Below are 21,157 nucleotides of genomic sequence, written 5' to 3'. Positions count from 1 at the left end.
AAGCTTCCTACAAAAATATTAGATTCTCGATATTGACAAATGATTTCTCCCATTCTTCAAGAATGTCAAAATTTGTGCCTAGCAGTGAAGAATGTTCTTCCACCAATAAAGTGCAGCAAACGCAAAACTGAAGCATTTTAACGACCTGATTCCCCTGCCGACCCTGAGTGAATCCAGTGTATTTAATGAGGTGTGATGAGGATGTAGAGCACCCGCTAGACTCTCTCCCTGGCTCACGTCAGCCCCTCTGTGGCCAAATTCAAATTTCTGCCTGAAGAAAATCAGTCTCCACTCACTGCAGCCCTTCAGAAGCACTTGCAAATAGGTGAGACCACTATGTCCAGGGCTCAGATTTTTATTTACTAAGTCATTGGTTTGAAAGCTCTTTTGAAGCATTTAGTTTGTACCTTTGTCTGATTACAAAGTGGACAAGGAAACATATATGCTTCTTATCCCTGTGGAGTTTATAGACAAGCAGAGTTTGCACAGCTTGTATCTTCAGAATAAGTGCCTTGGAAGAAGCAAATAACTAAATGGCATATTTTTCTTAACCTAATTTTATATTGCAAAAGGATAGTCCCACTTAATTTTGAGAAACCTTATTTTGTTTCTTTCTGAGTATAATAGCCCCAGAGGGAGCTCTCTCCTATTATATCATAAATCAGTCGTATTGCTATGGACTATGCAGTTTACTTTTCTTATTATGAAAAGATAGCGGGACGCTGTGACTATTTCTGGCAGACAACAAACACTGCAGTGTGTGTGTGTGTGTGTGTGTATGTGTGTGTGTGTGTGTTTGCAGCACTTCTCTGACTTTATGAATATGTAGGTTTGTGTACTCCAGAAACTTGCAAATAAGCGGATTTCTTGGTTGTCTGTAAGTTGCCTAGATTTGATAAAATACAAGAGACTGTCTCAGGCCTTGGGTCTGGTTAAAGGTCTTTGTTGTTCTTCATTACATGCATGGGTTCTCCTTCGTAGTTGGTTTCTGCTTTTTCTGGATAGTTAGGTAGCCTGGTAAAGTGATGCAGTCCTTAGTCATGTTTCTTTTAAATCTCTGGACTACTTTCCTAATTTAGTGCCCTATTTTATAGCCAAAGAAAGGAGTAGAGTACAGTTGTTCAGTGAATTGCTATAGATTCAAACTGCCTGTGCCCAAGTCTTGGCTTCACTGGTGAGTGACTTTGTGATTGAGGGCAACTTTACTCAGTCTTTTTGTGCTCCAGTTTCCTAGTTGTGAAATGAAGAAAAACCACAGTACCTGATTGTCATAAGATGAAATTGTATATTGCAGGAAGGTACTTAGCCCAGGACCTGGTCCGTTGGAAATTCTCAATAAATTTTAGTCATCATCATTGCCTGTTTGGATTAAGTTGTGTCTAGAGAAGATTCAGCTTCTGGGAGATAGAGAAATGCTGAGAATTAGCATCATTTGTACATGATGGCATTCATGCCTTAAATCCCCAAAGATGATTAAATGCTTCATTTGACATGTGAAGTGTTTAGAAAATATTGACCACACTTTTTCAAACTTAATACTTGCACAAACACAGGCGTTTATTGCCAGCCAGAAAATACCTGTTGGTTTCCCAGTCTTTTATTGTTAATACTCAATTATTTGCAAAATGATAACCTACTTTACTGATTTGAAATATTAAAATATTATAGAAAACAAACCAAACAGTGCCACGTTGCATTTATCAAAGCTGAATAATTTGCGCCAAGTGAGTACATTATTACGGTCCTTGAAAACAAATTACAAATTATATCTGTCATTTGACATCAAGTAGATAAAAGGCAATAGGTGTTTTTAATCTTTTAAATTAAAAAATATATAATTTTGTGGTCATTCTTTGTCTAACTACTACCATTCATTTATTTCTCCAATAATCTAGCCCTGTGGAGGGTTAGCAGTGTACTGACCCGGGCCAAACAAAAGTGAGAATAATAATGTGATTTCTATCCTCAAATGGCTCACAGCTTCCTTGATGCAAAGTTGGGAGGACCAAATAGCCATAAATATCAAAGACCTCTAATTGTGGAAGACATAAAAAAGCACTATGTTACACTAAGGGAATCCTGAAGCCCTCTGAGTTTATACTAGGTACTGAGGATAACTTCCACCAAAGTCACACTAACAGTAAATGAAAGAAGGGGTCAGATGCAGGGAAGCACAGAGGTGCAAAGCCTGCCAGGCTCAGGAACAGCAATACCTACTGAAGCAGGAGGTAAGGTGGGCAGGTGAGGCTGGGGACAGATAGGAGACAGATGCATAAGCTGTGTTAATAAATGTGGAGTGTGGGCATCTCCTGACCTGATAGGGAGCCATTTAGAATTTTAATATTGTCAGTTTTTTTTTTTTTAATGTAAAAATCGCTATTATTCTAGTTGGTGGCTTGTATCGAGAAGGGGATTTCTGTTTGATCATGTGCATTACATTCAAATGTTTAGATATTTATCCATACATGACAAGGAGACAAACAACTAAAATAAAATCAGCTACAGAAGACGAGGTTAAAGTTATTCTGGAGCATATGTGATTGTGTGCACGCTGGTTGCTTTGTTCACCCTAGTAGTTCTTCAGAAAACTTTACATACTGACCGTATAGACATCCTTAAAACTTTCCTGCAGCATGCTTATACTTATTTTTGTCTGCTTCTCACCTCCGCCCTAAAAAAAAGTTTAAAAAGTGAAATTGCTAGCATTTTAGGCAAAAATAAAATATACTCTTCTGGAGAAAGACTTCTCATTTTCTTTCTATTCTAGCTGTTCTCAAGTTGTTAATAATATAGTCTCCCTCTCTCTCTCTCTCTATATATATATGCAAATTTTATAGTGGTTGTGCTTAGATATTTCCCCGTATTCTAACTTTTATTCCTCTTTATTCAGTAGCAAAATCACCATTGCTGAGTGGTAAGGGAAGAGTCTTTGGAGCAAGGGAAATCTAGATTGGAATTCCCACTCTGCTACTAATTAGCTTGGTTATCTTCGGCAAGTTGTTCAACTTCTCTGGGTTCTAATTTCCTCCTCTTTCAGGAGACAGAAATAAAAATCTAGCGGTGTGGGGAAGGGTAATTTGTACAAAACACACGTAGAAGCACCAGCGCAATAATACCGGTGATGTGTAGTAGATGGCACAGAAAACCGGAGCTTCTCGTACCGCGGTTGTCAATTATGTTAAAGGGAAAAAGTGAAGCTACATAATTTGGGCAAGAAATACGGATAAAATGTAGTGAGTAGTAGGAGGTTTGCTCATATGCTAGATGACTGTTTGTTTATTCATTTCCCAAAGATATGACAAAAGCTGTGAATATTTATTTAGTTCTGCTCCCAATAGCCCTTCTAATAGGGAATTATTTGGGTACAACGAAAGACATTTGTAAATGCGGCTGATAAGACCGGCATTGGACAAGGAGTGTTTTGTTGGACACAAGAATTCTATTGTCCCTGGCTTCAGTTGTCAAGTGCCCGGGGAACCCAGAATTTATGGTGGCAGCACAATGGCCCTTTCAGGGCTCAGGGAAAGAGCTGTGAGATCCTGCTCCCCGGCTTTTCAGGGCCTCTAGTCTTTTTATCAGGCCTGGACAATGCCGGATTCAGCGGCTGCCTGAGCCTCCTGACCGTCCATTGGCCGTCAGGTATTGTGCAGTAATTACCATGGTGACAATGGACTCCCTCTACGCCCGTCCATCGGCGCTTTGGAAAATGGTGAAGGTTGTCACTTTGCATTAGGTGCCTCTAAAAGCATGGCTTACTTAGAAAAACTACTAAATAGAAATGAAGATAATCGTAGTAAGAGTTTGATTTAAAAGGCCACTGTGTCAAATCCATTTGGAGCTCAGAAACTCTTTATGGATGCTTTCTTCTAATTACAGATAGACGCTGGGCATCATCCTCTGTGCAGGCAGTAAGGAGCCAGCCTTGAAGATTTTGCAGAAAGGGATGAGCAGAGGGCAGCTGGTATCCCTTAACCACGCAGTGGGAGCAGAGGTCTAAACTGAGTCCAGGAACTTTGAGGGGTCTCTAAATTTGTTTGAGACTCAGATTCCTCATCTGAAAAAAAATATTCAAAATGCGTATAGATAAATATTAATTACATGTGATAAGATTGCATGTTAATATTTATGCACATGTCAATATTAGTTCTGTATAAATGCTTATGCATCTATTATAGGGGAAATTTTGAATAGCAAATATACAATAAAAGGTAAACTGTTTAATCATAGAAGCACAATATATCTTTTCATAATCACAACTGTTGATTTTTGAGTGTATAAGTGAAGTGTTGCATGTATTATGATTATTCTCCACAATCATTCTGCAAAATAATTGTTATTATCTCCATTTTATAGTGAGGAAACTGAGGCTCAGAAAGTTCTTGCTTGCCCAAACTCAAACTAGCTTGGAGGAGGAAAAACTTGATTTTAAGTCTTGTTCTCTCACATACAATAGCTTCCTGCTTCTCTCATTATTTTTACAAAAAATATTATGATCTACAATCCTATCTTATGAAATATGATTTACCATATGGTTTTGGAACTTTGCAATAACAGGAAAGAAAAACACCCAATGGAGATTATTAATTGAGCTTAATCATACCTTCAACAATGTCAGAAACATATGATGCCCCAAAAAGGAAGAAGCCCCCATCTGCAGGCTCCCAGGGATGGCTGCATATGTGTGGCTCCTTCTCCTGCCTGCACAGAGCAACATCAACAAAGCAAATTGGTATTTCTAGACCACCAGAAAAGTGGATGGCCGTTGTTCAACTTCTTCGCCAAAGAAAAGTTTTAAAAACCTGATATTTCACTTGTTTATACAAGAATGATATATAAACATGTAATTATAGTTTGCTTTAATCAACTATGTTCCAAAATATCTGAAATTTCCCATTGTGGTGTTTTTTTGTTTGTTTGTTTTGTGTTGTTTTGTTTTTGAGACAGGGTCTCACTTTGTCACCCAGGCTGGAGTACAATGGCGTGATCTTGGCTCACGGCAGCCCCGATCCCCCAGGCTCAAATGATATATATATATGTGTGTGTGTGTGTGTGTGTGTGTGTGTGTGTGTGTGTGTATGTATGTATGTGTGTATATATGTGTATATATGTATATATATGTATATGTGTGTATATATATGTATATATATGTTTCGCCATATTGCCCAGGCTAGTCTTGAACTCCTGAGCTCATGTGATCCTCCTGCCTCAGCCTCCCAAACTGCTGGGATTACAGGCAAGAGCCACTGCAGCTGGTCTTTCCATTGTGTTTTTATCAAAAAGTAGAAATTATCTGTAGTCACACACCACGGGAATAGGCATGCTTTGCCCTGGGGAATGGGCCTCCCGGTGGGTTCTTAAACCTGGAGAAAAAGGAGTGGATTTATTGATCCAGCCCAGTTATGCTACTTCCTTGCTCTATGCACTTGGGCATATGCCATTCAGCTTCAGTTTCTTCATCTGTAAAATGGAGAAACTCTATCTCCTTGGGCTATGCTGCTCCCTTCATTGGCAACTCTTTCCATTTTAACGGAGACCCTAAGAGAGGGAAAGTGGCAAAAGGAAGGATATGGCTCTTCACGTACTGAGCCTTCCACACAATCAGAGCTCAGCAAAAGGGAGCTGCTACAGTCACAGCTGCATCTGCCCCTGACTATCTTCCTTGATTTTGGTATGCTTACCGAGTATGTCCTTCATTCTACTTTATGCACTCGGGCTTCACGGTGTTCTTTTTCCTGATTTCTAGTCTCTCTGAAATAGTATATGGCATGTACTGTCTGAGCCCCTAAGAGGCTTAGTGCTGTGGGCAGCCAACCGCAGTGATGGAAGGGCTGATAGATGACAATGGCGCTGTACTTGAAGACAGCCCATGATGGTGTGCAGAGCTGGGAAGATGGCAGAGAGAAGTCCTGAGAGTAGGTAGGAAGTGGGTGCAGCAAGACTGGAGTGTAGTTTCCTAGCTCAGAGGGGAACACATGATCCCAAGTCTGGGAGAGTCATGAGCTGTGGGGAAGATGAAGGAAAATGAATATTCCAGCCATGAAGGCCAGTGCAGAGAATGCAGAGACAGACAACCCGCTATAGCCTGCAAAGCCGTCTTAGCTCCATCAACTACGCTAAAAGCATAAAGAACAACTTGCATTTTGTATGTTCATTTTTTTTTCTAAGAAACATGATATAATTGTATACCAAAATTTTTCACAGAATCCATAGTCCCTCTTTCTCTAATGTTTGCAGTGATTAGAATTCATAGACAATTCACCGTCTATTTTTGCTTTTCTTCCAAAGCTTTTTTGATTGACTCCACAGGCTTTTGGAGAAAGGATTTCTATAGGAAACATTTTGAAGGGAGGTAAAGAATGCAAGACACAGTGGGGAGTTCAATAAGTGTTTTATAGATTTGAGAAGTCAACCTTTCTAAACATGCTGGCCACAGTAACAGCTGCATTATTAACAGAAGACTAGAGAAGGAAAATAGAAGGTACAGGGGCTATGAAGTCAGCACTGCTGGATTCCAACCATACCTGGGGTATTATTGGCTGAACACTTTCAGCAAGAGTCTTACCTTTTTGTGTTGTAGGGTGAGATGGCATTCATAATACCCAGGATGGTTATATGTGGTTAAGGGTAACTCATTGGTGAGATACATGGCAAATATCTTTTCCATCCCTGTTTATAACATTCCAGTTATCTATTGCTGAGTAACATGACATCCTAATATTTAGTGGCATACAGCAACAACTTACTACTATCTCTTACAGTTCTCTGGGTTGATTGAATTCATTTAGGTATTCTTACTTGTTATTTCCTGCCATGTAGTCAGATGGCTGGAGTTACAGGAAGATTTGAATGGATTAGGTATCCAAGATGACAACTTTAGCCCCCTGTCTGGCACCTCACTTGGAAGGCTGAAAGAGCTGGAAATGGATTGACACATCTCTCTCCGTCCACACAGCTTCTCCACCTGGTTGTCTGGAGCTTGCTCATAGCACAGTTATATCAAGTATTTGAACTTTTGACATGGCAGTCAACTTCTCCTACAGCAAGCGTTCAAAAAGCACAAGATAAGCTACAGGGTTTCTGTATTAGTCTGCTTACGCTGCTATAACAAAATATCACAGATGGGGTGGTTTAAACCATAGATCTTAATTTTTCAAAGTCCTGGAAACCAGTAGGTTCGGTTCCTGGTGAGGATCTTCTTCATGGCTTGCAGACAACAGTCCTCTCACCGTGTCTTCACATGGCAGAAACAAAGAGAGAGCTCTGCTTTCTTTTCCTTTTCTTAGAAGAACAATCCCTCATGACATCATCTAAACCTAATTACCTCCCATAGGCCCCACCTCTGAATACTATCACATTGTGGGTTAGTGCTTTAACATGTGAATTTTGGCGAACAAAAACATTCAGCCCATAACATTCTACTGCTGATCCTGCAAAATTCATGTCCTTCTTGCATGCAAAATACATTCATTCTATACCAGCAACCTCCAACATCTTAACTTGATTCAGCATAAATTCTGAGGTCTAAAGTCCAAATTCTCATCTAAATAAGTATGAGTGAGACTCCGAATACTATTCATCGTGAGACACAATCAGTATGGATGAGATTCAAAGTGCTGTTCATCCTGGGGCAACATTTGTCTGCAGCTTTGAACCTATGAAATAAGATAAATTACGTGCTTCCAAAATACAGTGGTGGGACAGGTGTAGGATAGGCATTCCCTTTCTAAAAGGGAGAAATTGGAAAAAAGAAAGTAGTGATGGGTTCCAAGCAAGTTTATATAAAAAGGCAAATACCAGTGAATCTTAAGGCTCAATAGTAATTTTCTTTGGTTCAGTGCTTTGCCTTTTGGACCGACCAGGGTGGAAGCCCCTCTCTCATGGTTCACATGTGTCAGTTCTGCTGTTTCATTGTTATGCAGAGCCAGCTCATAGTCCCATAGAAGGAGACAGAACAAGGGCACGCCTATCACAGGGTCTGGGTTATTGTGGGGCAATTTTGGAGACTGGCTGCAGCATGTAACATGGTTGACAAGCAGGGTCCTTCCTCATTTGTTATGCATTGTGTGAACTGCTGCATGTAGCATTTCCTCCAAGACTCCCTGTGCCTCCGGGAATAACTCCAGTGTTACTCTGTCCTGACATTTGGATAAATAGCACACAAGAAGACAGCTTTATTGTTCATCTTGCTACAGTCACCAAAACCAGGCTCTATGAAAAAATTTTAGTAGATCTAAGGTCCATTCACAACCCTTCACTAAAAAGGGCTTTTGTTTGCTTGTCTGTTGTTTTGGAGAAGGCTTTGTGTAGGATTATTAGATGGAAGCAATATCAGACAAGGAAAGAAATTTGGAAAGAAATGAAGTCAAGTCAAAGAAATAAGCTGTTTAAGCCCCTAATTCAGGCTGAGTTGATCCTAGAAGGTAGAAGCCTAGAGATGAAGGACATTCAAGAACTCCTTTATGCTGTTGTGTTAGTGAAGCTATGCCAGCTGGCACCTTTCTTGGTTCAGTGCCTCAGTTTTTAAAGATGACAGCTGTTTAGACACTCCATATTCGTTTCTTTATTCACTCAACAAATATGCATTGAACAGATGCTCTGGGCTAGGAAATGTGTTAGACATTTTGGGAGATATGAAGATGAATCAGACCAGAATCCAAGCAGAACACAGCCCCCACACAGAAAGTCTAAAATGTGGTGTTGTGGGTGGGGGAAATGCAATCTTGAAAAGAGTTGCAACCCTGTCAGCCCAGTGCTCTGGTCTGCTGGAGTGGGGATAGCATCTCCTATAACCACCACCGCTATTGCTACTCTTCGTCTTTGAGCCTGTTGTTCATGAGGATCTGTCAACACCAGAACAGTGCTTCTTACTTTAGGAAGGAAGACATTGCTTTGGCTTTGGAACATAGGTTCTATCAGAAATGGGCTCTAAGTATTCATACCTTCCCCCATCAGCTTGTTCTTCATGCAAGAGCAAATGTATGTGAATTACACGGCACGTTATAAGAAGTTGTATGTAGAATTGCTTTATCATTGTCATCATAGTACCAAATGCATGTATGGTTAATCACACTATCCAATGGTGTTTATAAATCCATGATAAGTTTTTCCCACTTTTCACATAATTTTAGTAATTGGTTTATCTCTCTCTTTGCACACCTGGATTGTCATCTTCTAAGAGAAAAGTCTGTCATATGCAACTGTGTATAATATTGTATCACTTTGTCAATTCATGCCACCACTAGGTTACTAATGATCCTTTCACTTTTTGCAGAAATCACTGTGTTTTCGGCTCAGCGGCCCTGTGACATTCCTTCCTGTTGTCCTTTGTTGAGTGACCAATCAGATGGGTGGAGTGTGTTACAGAAATTGGCAGCAAGTGTCCAATGGGTGAAGAAGGTAAGCTGGACTAACATTACTGAACAATTCACATGTTACTATGTATGTCAAGATGGAGATTATGTCTGTCTCTCAAATGTGGCTTGATTTGGAACTTCACTAAAGCTGAAAGTAGAATCTGAGAGGGAGAGAAAGGCCTACCTTTTTCAGTAGTGAGGAATGTGATTATTCAGTGTTAATGTTATTGGATTCTCTTTATTGAGCACCTATTATGTGCTAGTAGTGGTAAGATCTGGAGAAGAAAGAAGGAACTAAAGGGATTATAATTCTTTAGCAAGGACTCGGCTAAACAGGCCAACTGAGATGATTGCCATGTTGCTTTTTTTCTCCTTTTCTTTTGAAAATAAGTCTTAAAATGGGAACAAATTAGCTTATATTCCACAAGGAAATGAGATTGCTAGGAGGCTGAACCTTTTAGACTTCAAATGACAGGGCCGTCGATCATGAGCCAGGAGGCCTGGTTTCTACTCCCAGATCCAGCTCTGCCATTCACTGTCTGGGCTATGAGATTAATGAGCCATTTACTGGGCTGCCAGAGTGGCTGGACCTAGGATTTCTAACAGTTCTTCCATTTTAGGATTCTGTGAATCCATTTACCTTCTCCATCTGCTTGGTGATAACTGGAGCAATATTCATAGGAGACATCTAAATATCCAGATAGAAATTTAAGAATTAATTCTACCAGCGTGACTTTCCACTCTTGGGGAATCTAGACCTCCTTATCCAAGTGCCTACGACTCATCTCCATGTGGATGTCCAGTGGTGCCTTAAACATGTATGTTAAATCCAGGTTTTTCCTGGGCCCCACATTCCTGTAATAGTATCAAAATTCACCCAGAGTAGAAACACGGGCAGAATACTTTAAGCCTCTCAACCCCTCACCCCCAATAGCAGTTAATTCCTCCTGATTCCTATTCATTCTATTCTTTGTCTATCTCTGAAGTAGTTTTGTTTCTCGCTATCCCTATTGCCACTGTTCAAATGCAAGTCAAACTCTTTTTCTCCAATGTTACTGAAATTGTCACCTAATAAGTCTTTTTGCCTCCAGGGTTATTTCTCCCTCATCAGCTCCAATGTGATCCATGATCTATATATATCCTGAACAATGTTCTTAAATTCTCACATTATGTTACTTTCCCACTTATTCCCTTTCGATGATAGAAATAAGCTTTTCTTAACAAGTTTCTAGGATCCTTTAATGAGAAGGGCCACTGTTTTGCTGTCCAGATTCATCTCTCAGCTGCTATTCCCTCTCCACCTTGCCTGTATTATATACATCCACTCTAGGACCTCCTCATGGGGCACAGCCATTATTTCCCCAAAACCTCATAATCTCTCTCACCTCATAAGCACTCTTAACACATTTTATATCTTAGCTTGGACTTCACTATCGCTAAGGAGCTATTTCTAATAGGCTAAGATTACCTAGACAATACTTTAGCAGCCAGGGATTACGCCATTTACAGTGATTTCTACATTGGACTGTAATTGTCTATTTAGTTGTCTGTCTTCCCAGCTAGACCTGGAGATTTTTGAGGACAGTACTTATTTGGGACCACTGTGCTCCCAGTTGCAAGTACTGTGTATCTGGGCCAAAGTATGCACTTAGTAAGTATTTATTAAGCAAATGAATAGGGGCCCTCGGTATATTTTTAATTAAATGTGAGGAAGGTGGACTATGGTGACTACTCAGGGAAAAGTCATAATAACAGCAGCTAACAGGTTTTGCATGCTTACTATATGTCAGGTTCCTAAGGATGTTAAAGGTATGACTCCCCTTAGTCCTTCCAAAAGCCTTATGTGGTAGGTATTATTAATGTCAAATGTTTTATAAATGAGAAAACTCAATCTTGAAGAATGTATTAGTCTGTTTACACACTGCCATAAAGAACTTCCCTGAGACTGGTGATTTATAAATGAAAGTGGTTTAATTGACTCACAGTTCTGCATGGCTGGGGAGGCCTTAGGAAACTTAGAATCATGGCGGAAGGAGAGGTAAGCATCTTCTTCACAAGGTGGCAGGAGAAGAGAAGCACGTGTGAAGGGAGGAGAGCTCCTTATAAAACTGTCAGATCTTGTGAGAACTCACTCAGTATCACAAGAACAGCACGGAGGAAACTGCCTCATGATCCAATCACCTCCCTCCCTCCACACTTCAGAATTACAGGTTCCTCCTGCGACACATGGAAATGACAAACTGAGGTGAGATTTGGGTGGGGGCACAGAGCCAAAGCATATCAGGGAAGATAAATAACTTGTCTATGGCCATAGTGCTGTAACTTTTATCCTTGGAATTTGTATTTATGGGAAGTCTAACTTTAGCTAAGTTTGTGTCTTTTACCACTCTCCTTGTCTGCCTTTCTCCTGAATGAATCTCCCATATTTTGGGCAAAAACCATTATCTCCACATAAGGCCAGGGGCTTTTCTTGCGGCCCACACAAGCTGTTGTTAAATAGATGGTAGTCCTCTGTGGCAGGGAGCTCTAAATTTCTGATAATTTCTCAGGTATTTTACACTGTTGTGTTAATGTGGGCCTGTTTTGGGAAAAAATTTCAGTGTGAGGAGTCCCCACCTCTTTCTCTCATGATCTGGTCAATATCTGTTAAGGGAATAAACCAATGAATGAGAACACTTATCCTAGAGGCAAAATGGCACTTCCCTACAAACGCACCAGAATGATTTGGAAATTGTATAACTGACTTCTCTGGCATTTGCTTATTTTGCACTCATTTGCTCTGAAGCCTGGCTCAGCAGAGGACGTGCATCCCTCCTGTGGGTATGTCTGTGAATGATGATTATCTCATTTCTGCTGAGCCAAATGGGCCTCTTCATTTCATCGGCCCTTTGCATTCCTCAAGAAGATGTGCAAGTGACATTTTCTATTTTTCTAGATAATAGGGGCAATTAGAATGATGTATCCATGAATCAGAGTCGGAAGGTAAATAGAAAGTACTTGAATTTAATTTCATGTCTAGGAAATCTGTTAGTTTTTTTTTTTTAACCTGGAAATTAAGAACAGTCTATTTTGAATAGTTCTGCAAAGCTTTTATTCCAAAGAGAGGAAGGTAAATTACTCCAATGCTGGTGGCATGAAACCTTCAAAAAACAAAACAAAACATAAAACAGCAGGAATGCAACTGGAACAATCCTTTGATTTTTCAGGATAAGCTTCTTCTTGATGGAAGAGAATTCTGTGCCTGGTGGAGGAAAGGACTTGTTCTTGATCACACTGTAAGGATTTTGAAGAACAAAACTAACCAATGACTTAGGTGAGACTCAGATTCTTGATTCCCAATCAGGTCAAGATGCCAGGGTTTCTTGAACAGGCACCTATGACATGCCACAAACGCAGGCAGAGATGAAAGGGCACTTCCTCTTTCCTCAAGGAGTTTACAGTCAGGTAACTACATATGGCAGTCAAAATCCAAGTGGGAAGGAAAGACAGAGAGAGACTTCAAACAAATGTGGCATGGGTTCACAGGATCAACACTCTAGTTAACTTACAGTGAAATCCACTGGAGCTTGAGCTTCCATTTCTAGCACACGTGTCTTACTTAAGAACCTTCTCGGAACAGAGGAGGAATTATCCGGGCAGCTACAAGATAAGGCTTCTAAGCCCTGTGACCTTGCTGGGTTTTCAGTAGAGCACAGGGGCCTAGAAATTAACATCATGGAGAAGTGGAAGAGATTTGCCCTTTGCTCAAGAGAAGTGTACACACATTGGCATCCTGCTGAGTAATAACCAGCAGGAATTGCTGGTCTCAGGTCACCCAATTATCTTTCATTTGCATAGGAATGAATCCCAGAAAGCTGCTTCGGGGGCAACTCACCTGTGCTGCAGAACGCACCGGGCTCTGCATTGTCCCTGACAGCTTGAAGTGTTAGCAGTCTGCTTCCTAACCCCCTGTGCTGCTGGTTCTGTCTGTGAATGCATATTTCCTATTTTGGGATGTAGGCCACTGTGGACAAGGAGGCCAAGTATGTGTCTCTATCTGGTGTCATCAGAATCATAAACAGACACTTAGGTCACTTGTTGCCTACACATTGCAGCTCTTCAGTGTGTACAATGTGACTGTCGTCACCACAATCAACTAATGATTACATGAAGCCCTTATGTGGTAGGCCACCTGAACATCCAGTCCGTGCACAAAATCATTACTAAAGGAAAAACCTCAACTAAAGTTATGGTTCTTTGTCTTGCTTTATTTAGCTAGTGATGGGCAAAGTGGTCAATGACTTTGAATTTTCTGAGCATGCCCTTGTACCAGACACTGTGCTATGTGCTTTACATTTATTATCTTGTTTGACGTCACCAAGACTTTGGCTGCTATGTGCAGGGGTCATGATTCTTTCATGGATGAGGATACTGAGGTTTAGAGAGGTTAAAAAACTTGCTGAGGACCCCTGATGAGCAAGGGGTAGAGACAGGGTCTCCACTCTAAGCACAGCAGTGTAGTGCCTCCTATTGATCAATGTCTCTTCCAATTCTTTTGTACCTTGACTTACAGTCTTAACCAAGCTGGGATGGGAGGGAGTTGGAGGGCAATTACTATTAGTTATTTTGGTATGGCAATGTCCTAAATCTCTACTTGAGGTTTTTTTTTTTTCCCCCCAATAATAGATTCGGGGATACATGTACATGTTGGTTGTATGGGCATTTTGCATAATGATGAGGTTTGGGCTTCTAGTACACCCATCACCAAATTAATGAACATTATACCCAATAAGTAATTTTTCAGCCCTCCTCCTCCGTTTTTGGAGTCCCCAGTGTCTATTATTGCCATCTTTATATCTATGTGTACCCCCTATTTAGTTCCCACTCATAACTAAGGATATGTAGTATTGGATTTTGTGTTTATGAGTTTTTTCACTTAGGATAATAGCCTCCAGCTTCATCTATGTTGCTGCAAAAGACATGGTTTCATTCTTTTTTTATGACCGTGTAGTATTCTTTGTGGCTGTGTAGTATTTCATAATATACTATACAGCCATAAAAAAGAACATAGTGTGTGTGTGTATATGTGTGTGTGTATGTATATTCTACATATATGTGTGTATAGAGGATGTATGTGTGTATAGATACACATATATACACACATAAATACATATATGTCTATATATATACATATATAGACATATATACACACATGTATACATATATGCACACATGTGTATGTGTGTCTATGTATATATGTGTATATATGCACATGCATACATTCTCTCTATACACACATATGTGTGGAATATATACACACACATATACACACATGCATTCTTTATGTGTATATATGTATATACATACACATGTGCATATATGTATATGCACGCATATGTACATATATGTGTGTGTATATGCACATATATGTATATATACATGCGTGTATATATGCACATACATAAACATACATATATACCACATTTACGCACACATGTATGTATATATACACACATACATACCACATTTTATGCACACATATATGTATATATACACACACATACACACATATATATACACACATACGTACACCACATTTTCTTCATCCTGTCATTTTTTGATGGGCACTGAGGTTGATTCCATGACTTTGCTATTGTGAATAGTGTTGTAATAGATGCATGAGTGCAGGTTCTTTTTTGATATAATGATTTCTTTTCCCTTAAGTAGATACCCAGTAGTGGGATTGCTGGGCTGAAAGGTAGCTCTATTTTCAATTCTTTGCGAAATCTCCACACTGTTCTCATGGAGGTTGTATTAATCTGCATTCATACTAACAGTGTATACGCATTCCCCTTTCTTCACATTCTAGTCTCCACTTGAGTTTTAAAGGAGACTTAGTTGGTTCTGGCTAATGCAGCAGGATGCGACTGAATGTATCCAGTGAGTGAGGGGCAAAAATGGCAAGAGGAGAAAAGACTCTGGATGTGTTCACTCATCAGTCATCTTGAGAACCATCCCTACGTTAGGCCTTGGACTAGGTGCTGGTGATACAATAATAAATCATGTGTATCAATACAACAATGAAACTGTACCATTGCTTCCAAAGAACCCCTCTTCTTGTGATGGAGCCAGGCTGACAAACAAATAATCATGGTACAGAGCTCCTTTTAGACAGCTCCCTGGATCTGTGAGAACACAGAGGGGCTGACTTCGCTGGAGGAAATCAGGCGGAGCCTCAGTGAGGAGGTGACCTCTGGGTTTAGACTTGATCATGAGTAGGAATTTATCTGGAGAAGACCAGGAAGGATTTTCCAGGCAAAGGGAACAGTACAGCAGTTGTTATGTCAGTATTTGTCATTACTAGGTGGGATGTCTCATGACATATTTGTTTTCATTTTTATGTATCCTTAGATAGATACATTTAAATAGTTAAGATGGTTAAAATAGATAAAGATGGTTAAAATTTATAAAGTGAGGCCGGGCCTGGTGGCTCACGCCTGTAATCCCATCACTTAGGGAGGCCAAGACGGGCGGATCACAAGGTCAAGAGATCAAGACAATCCTGGCCAACATGGTGAAATCCCATCTCTACTAAAAATATAAAAATTAGCTGAGCATGGTGGTACACACCTGTAGTCCCAGCTATTTGAGAGGCTGGGGCAGAAGAATCTCTTGAACCCAGGAGGCAGAGGTTGCAGTGAGCTGAGATAGCACCACCGCACTCCAGTCTGGTGACAGAGCAAGACTCCATCTCTAAATAAATAAATAAACAAATAAATAAAAGGTGAAAGAGAGTCTACAGAGAATTAAGTCTTCTTCAATTCCTATACTCTAGGCCTTCAATTTCATTCCCTGGAAGCCACTATTGTCAGTTTTCTGTGTGACTTCCAGTTAGTTTCTGGGCAGTTACAAACACACACATCCATATAGCTACTTCCTCCCACATTTGTATACATAGATCACACCCAGCTGTAAACACTGTTTTATACTTTGATTTATTTATTTTATTTTATTTATTTTTTTGAGACAGAGTCTCACTTTGTCACCCAGGTTGGAGTGCAGTGGTGCAATCTTGGCTCACTGTAACTTCTGTCTCTGAGGTTCAAATGATTTTCATGCCTCAGCCTCCAGAGTAACTGGGACTATAGGCATGTGCCACCACAGCTGGTTAATTTTCTGTATTGTTGGTAGAGATGGGGTTTTGCTACATCGGACAGGCTGGTCTTGAGCTGCTGGCCTCAAGTGATCTGCCAGCCTCGCCTCCCAAAGTGCTGGAATTACAAGCGTAAGTCACTGCGCCAGCCGCCTTGATTTTAAAAGGAAAAATTTATTAAGTTTTTTCCTTTGTTTCACCTGCACTCATTTGATTTAAAACCTTTTAATTTTAAGTTTTAAAACTATCCAAATCTACAGAAAAGTTGCCCAAATAACACAGTAAATTCCTATGAACACTTCATCTGGAGACACTGAATTTTAAAAAATCATTTTGCCATGTTCTATGCAATGATTTTATGAATTTAATCCCTAATCAAGGTACAGCTTGGATGTCAGTTACCTGGAGACCGGAATGCAGTTCCTCTCCCCAGCACTGATTTAGTGAGATAACGTAAGATGTTCTCGAAATCGATAATGTGTTCCTCTCATTGTCAGTTTCCCTGAGATGCCCACAAGCAGCAAATCCACCCCCAGGATGGGGATCCATCCCTAGGATGGAGATGCCCCTCTTTGGGCCACTTGATCTTTGGGAAAGGATTTTTTCTGCCTCCTCAAGTGCTCAGCAAGTGCTTCTTGGGTAGGCGAGCGTGCTCTCTGCACTTGCCTTCGGGCCCTGTGGTCCAGGATGGTAACAGGCAATCCAGTTGAAATCTAATCACTTCACTTCCGACAACCAGCCATATAGACAGCATTATCTCTTCTGTTCAGCTTGTCAGAGTCAACACAACATCTCAAAGGCTGGTGTAGGATTCTCTCCTTTGAAAGATCAAAGCCCCTGAGCATTGCTCAGGTTACCTGTGCATTTCCTCCCTGCGTTACATGGCAAGGGATAGTCTGTACTCAAAGTGAGAGGGACTTTGAACAGCATGACAAGCAGGAAGTAACTTAGTAAGGCAGTGTCTTATTATTTTGTAGTCATGTGCCCTAGGCTTAAGAGGATTGTTTTCTGGTATTCATTCATTCATTCACTAACTCATCAAATAATTCCTGAAAGCCTCCTTGGTACTCTTTTATGCTCTAGGCCAAGACGTGTGCATGTTGCTTGCAGACTGGGTCCCTAGGATCTACTGGGTGACAGACAAATAGTCTCAGTCAAAGAAAGCAATTGAACGTGAGAGTGGTGGTGTGGAATCTCCAAGGACTTACTTCTTGGCCATTCGTTAATTAATTCATACATTAAACACCCATTTACTGACCCCGCCTGTACTCTCTGGCCCTACGTGATTCTTGAGCCACAGAATTACCATTTCCTTTCCTGGCTACTAACCCAAAGTATCCTGTGTGCAGTGGGGGACTCAGAGCTCAAGGCAATTAAAGAAATCAGGGACGTAAAGGGAACGAGCCATACTAAAATCTGCCACCAATTACATGTGTCTGCTGAGGATCTAGAAGACTGTAGCCAGACACCTGGCAGATGCTACCATTTGGAAGCTTTAGAAAATTTGTGGCGGGGCTAGTGAGTTTATCTTTTCTAGAGGTTCTTTTACAATTTAAGCACCATTCCAAAAGCTGTTAGGCTGCCATAGCAACAGTTCATATATATATATATATACACACACACACACACACACACTTTTGAGGGAAACAAATTTTTAAAAACTTGGTCACATTCTTGCAAGGGTTTGTGAGAAGATACCTCTCTAAATGAATGTCTAGCAAGTTTTCTGAAGTATCACATTTCTGTCTATAACATACTATTTTGAACCTCTTAACACTCCCAACCACTTTTCAGAATTTCCACTTGAAAGATGGACCTAGGAGGATGGTGATTCATTGCCCCGAACCATTTACATCATTCTTTGGGCAAGGAAAGGAGAAGCCTTTGTGTAGTTTCATCTAGCCACTGGTTTCTGCCGGAGCCCACGTCCCTGCCGTGCCAGCCCCGACACAGTGTGGGATGGAACCGGTGCCCACACAAAGCCCCACCAGGGTGGCTGGAGCTCAGACTCATGGGAGCATGTCTGGCTCTATTCTCTCTTCCCCAATCCTTCTCCACTGAGCCGCAGCATTATTTCTCTAAATCCAAATTGTATCAAGTTGCTTCAGTATAAAACCCAAGCTTTAGAAGCTTGCAGTCCCTCTCAGAATAAATTGCTAAGTCCTTTGCCTGGATTCTAAGACTGACTTGATCCAGGCCCCACTCCCAGAAGCCTCCCTTCCCCTCCCTCCCATTTAACTCTGTCCGTATTGTGCTGCTGGTAGCCCTGAACGCATTGTGATGTTTGACACCTCGACTCCCTTGCTCACATTTTTCTTCTCTGCCCCCATTTGTCCAAGTGTGCAGAGAAGCATCTTCTCCTCCAGCAGGGGCTCCTAGACCCTGTGAGATAGTTTGTCACTTTTTACTTCTGTGTAGAGAGTGCCTTGATTCCTCAGTGTCTATCACTTCCACGGGTCCTGGGTACATGTATCTTCATGAGCTCCCTTTTCCATTAAAAAAATTAAAAATTACAGTTTATGACCATTTTGGTTTAAAGAGAAATATAGCGTTCTACCCTAAAAGGTCATTGTTTTCTTCTGATTTTAAAAGAAATTAAAACATTGCTGTGCATCCTCTAAAAGTGTTGTGGGCACTGTGCCTACTGTTCCTAATGGAGCAGTCACACTGATGTTCCTGGGTTACCACATTGCCAATTAGTTGTCTTCAAGTTTGTTAAATCCTTGAGAATAGAGTTTGACTGTGTAATACCCTGTCATCTATTGCAGTGTGTGGAGTGCATACTCATGCGTGGTGAACAGGCTTTCACAGGAATGAGAGCATGGTCTCCATCCACCTGCCTTCCACTGCTGAGAGCTTTGGCAGACACTCCCTCTTAGGCTAATGCTCCTCATCCATTTTCAAAAGGGACAAGATCCTCCCCTCCCTTTTTCTGCACAGCCCTTTAAACTACACAGAGCTTCCTTGTGCATTATCCACTTTGATTTCTTGAGATGAACATTAGCTACCCCATTCCATAGAAGAATAAAATGAGGCCCAAAGAGGTTAAGCAGAGCCTAGAAAACAGAGTTGTCCCCTGCCCAGAGTCACATGTAATATGTGGCAGAGCCAGGATTCTACTCCTCCAAGACCAGGATTCTATTGCCTCCAAGACCAATGCCAATATTCTATCAAACCACAGGACAAGAAACCTAAATTAAGGCAGAGATCGCTTCATTCCCTTTACTATTTTGGAAGCATCAAGAACTGTAAGAAACAGGAAATCCCAACTGAACACTGCAATGCACCACCCAGTCCCCCAGTTCACTGAAGGTCTGGTGGTCTCAGCTACTGGGAATGCTCTTGACAGATGACCTCACTTGCAGCTTTCACCTCAGCCAAAGTCATGTTCTTTCCCAGGGCAACTCACATTGGAGGGCTGATCAGTAAACGGCTGGCCATCTCAGCTTTCTTGAGATTATTTTGAAGGACGATCCTTAGCCCAGATGACCATGCAGGGTGGTCTGAGGCTGTTGCTGGGCTGCATCACACATCTTCTCTTTATGTCTGCTTCTGCTTCCCCTCCCTTTTCTTCTCCAAGTGTTATTCCAAAGGGTACCCCCTAGTAAACATCCCCACGCTAAACTCCATCTCAGAGTCAGTATCCCAGATGATCCAACCTATGACAAACTTTATTTTGCAACAAGCCTTCCTGTGTCTGTGCATGAATACACAAGATTCATTTGTTCCTCCATTGTTTTCACTGAATGCTTATTCATGGGATGCTAAACACCGTGCTAGGTACCAAGATACTATGGTGAACAAGACAGAAAAGGACCTCTGGTTGCAGGGAACTTAAATTACTTCTACTCTGAAGGCAGATATTAATCCTGTTTCTGCAATAAAATTATGCATCTTTCAGAGCATTCTGGTCACCTCAGCATTTACGTGGAGTAGCAAGAGAAGCCTCCCATCACCTGAGCCCTGCTGATTGCTTTGCAGAGTAAACATTGCTTCCAGGAAATCAGTAGCAGTGGCTGAAAGGCTTTCCCACCCTATTAGAGGAGGACCCAGAGTGAAGTTGGGGCTACAAGGAACTTGGGATAGACAGGAGAATAGGGGCTGGAATGTCTGTCCACAATAGATTTGGAGAGGGAGGATTCAGGTGCAGATGAGAAAGCCAGTGGGAATCACTGTCAGGATCAGAAGTTGAATGAAAAATATCAGACAGAGGGGAGACAGGTCAAGATTTAATTTGTAGCAGGCTGGAATAAGGTCCAAGGGAGGAGTGAAGTGGGGGTTATCTTGCAATTCTCTACAGTTCTTATTGTAAACTATTTATTGACATCCTGTTTTAACTGGAATAAAATCCAGACCCAATTTTGCTGCTAATGCTTTCCTTGAGACAGTCACTCCCTACGTCTCTCTTTGCCCATCCGCTCAGCTGCATTGGACAATTGCTGCCCCTTGAGCAGACCCAGCCCTTTCTAACCCCAGGTCTTGGAAGTCTCCTCACACACCTAGCTCTTTCTCATCTTTTAGGATTCAGCTTAAATGCCCCCTTTTGAGAGGCCTTTCCTGACTTCACAACCTCTGAAGCTATATCCTCCACCCACCCTGCAGTCATTGGACACTTCCTCATTCAGTCTAATTCTTCACAGCAGCAATCACAATTAGCAAATATCATGTTGAT

The 21,157-nt window shown here is 41.1% G+C and overlaps 1 protein-coding gene across 1 annotated transcript in view; it reads left to right on the top strand.

Annotated features, from left to right (window-relative positions):
- CDH11 (cadherin 11) overlaps positions 1 to 21,157 on the top strand; it is a 172,917-nt gene that overhangs the window by 59,683 nt on the left and 92,077 nt on the right. The window contains exon 2 of the mRNA XM_007993553.3: positions 9,272 to 9,396. The gene's annotated coding sequence lies outside the window, so the exon portion shown is untranslated. The remainder of the gene's footprint in view (positions 1 to 9,271; positions 9,397 to 21,157) is intronic.

The sequence above is a fragment of the Chlorocebus sabaeus genome, chromosome 5, assembly GCF_047675955.1.
Source record: "Chlorocebus sabaeus isolate Y175 chromosome 5, mChlSab1.0.hap1, whole genome shotgun sequence".
In the NCBI taxonomy this organism is placed as follows: Eukaryota; Metazoa; Chordata; class Mammalia; order Primates; family Cercopithecidae; genus Chlorocebus; species Chlorocebus sabaeus.
The sequence above is the reverse complement of the archived record's forward strand: the minus strand, read 5'-3'. Positions and strand labels throughout refer to the sequence as shown.